We start from the raw sequence: 6000 nt of genomic DNA, 5'->3' as shown, positions 1-6000 counted from the left end.
TTTGATAATGCTCTAAAATGACCTTTAATTGATGTGTGGGTGCCATCTTGATGTGATGTAGGTTGTGCCCATTTGAGAGCCCCTTTTGATATATTTAGGCCCACGTGATGCGGCCGATTTGATGTATTTATAGCCCACGTGATGCGGCCTGATTTGATGTATTTGAAGCCTATATGATGCGGCCTACCTGATGTATGAGAGGCCCATGGATGTGACTCATTGTGATGTGTATTAGGGGTAGGGGGGGAGCCCTCTATATGTTTGACCTTATGTGGGCTGCCCTTTAGGGGTAATGTCGGTTGAATGTCCACATTGGTAGGCAATGATGGTTAGATGTCCTCATTGTGACCTTCCCTTGGGCCTTGTTAAGCTCATTTTTACTGATTCCGATTGTCATGGCCGATTGCCGATTCCGATTGATGTGACCGATTTACCGATTCTGATTATCAATCGATCCGATTGTCATGACTGATTTGCCAACCCTGATTATCGATCGATCCTGATTGTCATGACTGATTTGTCGATTCTGATTATCGATCGATCCGATTGTCGTGACTGATTTGCCGACCCTGATTATCGATCGATCCTGATTGTCATAACCGATTTGTCGATTCTGATTATCGATCGATCCGATTGTCGTGACCGATTTACTAATTCTGATTATCGATCGATCCGATTGATGTGACTAATTTGCTGACCTTGATTATCGATCGATCCGATTGTCGTGACTGATTTGCCAACTCTGATTATCGATCGATCCGATTGTCGTAACCGATTTGCCAACTCTGATTATTGATCGATCCCGATTATCGTGACCGATTTGTCAATTTTGATTAGCGATCGAAGCTGATTATCGTGACCGATTTATCGATTTTGATTATAGATCGATCCGATTATCGTGACCGATTTGCCGATTCTAATTATCGATCGATCCGATTGTCGTGACTGATTTGCCGACCTTGATTATCGATCGATCCCATTGTCGTGACCGATTTGCCAACTCTGATTATCGATCGATCCGATTGTCGTGACCGATTTGCCAACTCTGATTATCGATCGATCCCGATTGTTGTGACCAATTTGTCGATTTTGATTAGCGATCGAGGCTGATTATCGTGACCGATTTACCGATTTTGATTATCGACCGATCCGATTGTCGTGACTGATTTGCCGACTCTGATTATCGATCGATCCCGATTGTCGTGACCGATTTGCCGATTCTGATTATTGATCGATTCGATTGTCGTGACCGATTTACCGATTCTGATTATCAATCGATCCGATTGTCGTGACCAATTTGCCGATTCTGATTATCGATCGATCCGATTGTCGTGACCGATTTACCGATTCTGATTAGCGATCGAGGCTGATTATCGTGACCGATTTATCGATTTTGATTATTGATCGATCCCGATTGTCGAGGCCAAGTATTGAAGGTGATTTCGATTGTCAAGGTCGATTGTTTAGGTTAACTCCGATTGTTGAGGCCGATTCCAAGTGTCAATTCTGATTGTCGAGACCTATATGATGTATATGCGAACCGTAGTCGAGGCCTACTGTGATGTATTCATGGCCCATGGGCAAGGCCCATTGTGGTGTATTTGTGGCCTATGGGCAAGGCCATTGTGATATGTATTAGGCCCATGATGTGTGACGCATTTGATGTATTTATGACCCATGTGTAGGGTTCACATTTCGTGTATTTGAAGCCCATGAGCAGGGCCCACTTGTTGTGTATATGTGGCCCTTGAGTAAGGCCCATAGTGTTATATATTAGGTCCTTGTGTGAGGCCATGAGTCTACTATATATTAGGCTTTCTGTGGGTCATTCCTTGAGGGTAATGCTGGTTAAATGTCCACATTGTCGAGATCAATTGTCGATGCCGGTTCTTGATACCGATTATGAGTATATGACAACATAGCATCATGATACATGCCCATACACATCATCTGCATGTTTGTTATGAGATGTGATTGACCATTGCATATGCTATAAGGTAGGTTGTTCATGGGGCTTCCTGATAGGCGGAGTGCCCCACATGAGAGCACGACATGTGTAGGATTGATGCATGATTGGACTGTGTGACTCATGCATCTCGCATTTATGTGACATGACCACCGTACGCCCTAGTGATATCAGGGCCATAGCCTCCATAGGTATTTTGTAGATGGCCAGATGGGACACCAGAAATCTGTTCTACATAGGGTGCTATAGATATCCCTGGGTGAAAGTCCCTAAACCCTCTTGGATCCATAGGTTGCTCCAACATCTAGACCGAGTGGATGCATGAGCGCATAAGGGCCGTATACCATTAGGCTGCGTCTCCCACTGTGTCGTGGTCGGTTGGAAAGGGGTACGGCCTTACTTGCCCGAGAGGAGGGGGCAATGTTAGGCTGAGTTTGACCAGCTCGAGGAATGGGTCTGCTATCGACGAGCCGAACCCGATATTGGTAGGCGGATAGTGAGGTCTCTTCCACTCACCTTGTTACACGCGATGGGGTGGCAATCTGGTTTGGAGTGTAATAGACCCCGGTGATTTCCCAAAGAGGAACCGTACTGATATGTGGACTTATTGAGCAAGCGTTGCATATTCATTCATTCTTTCATTTATTATCCACTCGGGCTAGTGGTGCGCAACTATTTGTTACGTGTACATTCGCATGACTAGGATTTCGGTTGGGCGCGCGACTAACCTGAGATTAGAGGTTTACCACATTGAATCTGACTATCCAAATTTAGGTATGGGACTGGTTTGGATAGAAGTCCCTTGTGATGGACCCCGTGACGTCCGATAATACGTACTATCATCCCGACTTCACACTCCAGCATAGTCATTCCATTCGCACCACATATCACATTACATCCGCCGCATATGGCATTTCGAGTTACTATGTTTATGCATTTATATGACCTAGATATAACTGACGGTATTCGTAGACTCATCAGGATTTGTATATTGCATTGCATCAGCGGCATTTGATATTTGGCTTGTTGTCTCCGTATTGCATAACTGATCTACATTGCTTCATCAGTATATGATATTATTTTTATTATATTTCTGCGTCGCATAGCCTGGATAAGGCTGATGGTATTTATTGGCCTATCAGTATGTTTTCATATTTCTCTGATTTCGTACGAGATCTTGCTAGTGTTTCTGATATTGCATGATTATGGGTTTATCGGTATTTCCGCTTACTCTGATTACTCTGATATTGCTTACTAGGCACTTACCTTTTGCACACACTTTCACCACCCACTAAGCTTTCTATAAGCTTATACACGATAGATGCGTGCAGGTGGCGTTAGGTTGCAGCAGCGTTGAGCTTGGAGCGTGCAGTGAATTTCTGGAGCTTTGATTTTTGACATATGTATTTCCCTTTCAGCATTGTATTCAAATGTTTATATTAGTGGATATGTGATGATGATGTTGTTCTTATGATTTTGGTATACTTGTGGTTATGCTTCTTATGAGACAAATGCACGTTGAAAAATCCTCCTTGTAGGATCCCAGGATCAGAATTCGGCGCATGCGCGCTGGGAGCTGAGAATGGGGTACTACGGAGGCTGTCGGCACCGGATTCGGTGATTGAAAATTTTGTAAGCCCGGTTTCCGAGTTTGGGGCGTGACAGAAGGTGCTCCATGGGTTAGGACTTGTGTTTGAAAAAATGCTCACAGCTACTTCTGATTCACTTTCAATTTCAATTAAAGCAAATCCTTTCTCCAAGCAGAGGTCCAGCCCATCCAGTTAATCTCAATATCCATCGCTACTTTCTACTTTTCAGCATTTAGTTCATCAAGGGCATTCTGAAAAGCAAACGGATCTCTCTCATCCATAATAAGGAAAAATGAAACATTTAAGTCATCTCTGTACCTCGCCAGTAACTTACGATCTCTTGGCAGATTTCTTCTTACAAGTGAATCCTCCACTTACTCCTGTATGTCTCTGTATCAGCCCGTGTCTCATCTCTGTCTAACTGAACGTCCATAATCAACTTTTTCATTTCCTTGTGTTCATCCTCAGGGAACAAGGATCCTTTGTCAAATTTGACGTCTCGGATAAGTGTTCACACCCCAAGTATAGGGTTGTGATGCAGTAATAATCTCGGTAAGATCGAGGTCGAATCCACAGGGACTGAACCTTGTACTTAATCTAAAAGTAACTTGAACTAGAACTAGGTGAAGATGTAATCTAAATCATGTAAAAGGAAGAGAATAATTATGAATTATTAGACTAAAACTTGTAAAATTCAAAGGTAGGAACTAGGGTGGCAAGGATTCACTTGTAGCAATAAAGGATATCTATGCTTGATTTAAAAACACAATTGGATTTAAAGTCTCATCTTCATCCAGTTAGAAGATATCACATTAAAAATCAGTTATGAAATTTCTTTGATCTAGTTTTCAAGAGATGAGAGGTATGAGAATTAGAATTGATTCCATCACAAAACCATGCCCATGAGATAAAGCAAACAACAGAATTTATCCAATTCACATCCAATCTAAGAGAGTTATGAACATTAAGAAGTGTTTCATCATCCAACCATGCCCAGGAGATGATGGTGAACAACAGGGTTCCCAAATTCACAAACCCTATAATGAAAAGAACATACTCAAAGCTATCGCAGATCTATTGTAATTTAAGTCACAACAAACCATTAAAAACTATAAATATTCCTTATAATCAAACTTAAATCAAAGAGAGTTCAACAACCATGAATCAAAGCAATAGAAAACCACCCCATCACGCTACAAGCTTCACCTCTTACCATAACTAAGAGGTTTAGCCTGACATGATCATGCTAAACTCTTAAAGTAAAGAAATAAACCAAACTAAAAAGAAAAAAGGAAGAAGGAGGAAGAAGGAAGAAGAAGGAAGAAGCCAACCACGCTGTCTCTCTCTTCCTCCACGTCCAAGCCTCCATGGCTGCCCTGGATGATGATCTCTCGCTCTCTTCTCCTCTAGTTTATATAGGCACCAGGGGGGGTTTAGAGGGCTGGAAGTCGGTGGAAGTCATGTTTATGCAGCAAGGACGTAAGAAATGCACTAACTTGTGTTTGGACCGAATTCTCCACCAATAGACATCCAAGAAATCAATTTAGACTCCATAAATGAGGTTAAAAAAAAAACCCCTATGAAGGTTCTGAATGGTTTATATCACCCATCCGGTTACAATCTGGGCCATATAACTCCACGCAACTTCTGGTTTTTCCGGACGTGCGTTACCTCTGGAAATCATGCGCTTATGTGTTCGGTGGGCTCCATAGTAGTGTTTTCGGCGAAATCCACCTCGTTCATTGGATTTCTAGTGAAATTTCAATCGGAAAGGAGTAGTTTTGGTGAAGTTTTGGTGCGGTCCACTGTATAAAATCAATTCACCGTCCATACTACATTTTCTGGTGATTCACATGTATACGTGCGCATGAGGCCAAAAGGAAACCTTGGTGACGGTCATAGCCATCCCCTGGACGCAATGGACGGTCCAGATCTCCTGTGTGAACGATGGGTGGGCCACACTATCAAAAAATGGTCGGATGACGTGAGTACACTGGTGTGTTCTTTGGATTGTTGAGGAAGTAGTCGGTCAACGTGCGCTGACCAACTTTAAGTGTAATAGTGCATGGCGTGTGCACGTATGCAATGCACACGCCCACCCTCTAGTGGGTTCCTTCATGATGTTTATGAGAAATCCTCTCCATCCATCTGTTTCGTCACCCTAATTAAGGGGTTGAGACCAAATTTGAAGTATATCCAGATATCAAGTGGGCCCCAAATCAGTATTTTGGTGGCTGATCTGTCCGTTGGGACACTTCCACAAGAATTCAATTGCTGAAATTCAATGTGTACGGTTAATTTATGGTCCTCAGGCCATATATAGAATTTCAAGCCGAACGGATGGTGAGAACCCTACGATCTTACATTCAGGACGACTTTCAAGCCACTTGAACTTCAATAACTTGGTTTTCTCGAATCTCTGGCGTGTAAATTCTTCGATCTCGG

Source organism: Magnolia sinica, chromosome 9, assembly GCF_029962835.1.
Source record: "Magnolia sinica isolate HGM2019 chromosome 9, MsV1, whole genome shotgun sequence".
Taxonomy (NCBI): Eukaryota; Viridiplantae; Streptophyta; class Magnoliopsida; order Magnoliales; family Magnoliaceae; genus Magnolia; species Magnolia sinica.
This window is presented reverse-complemented; position numbering follows the sequence as displayed.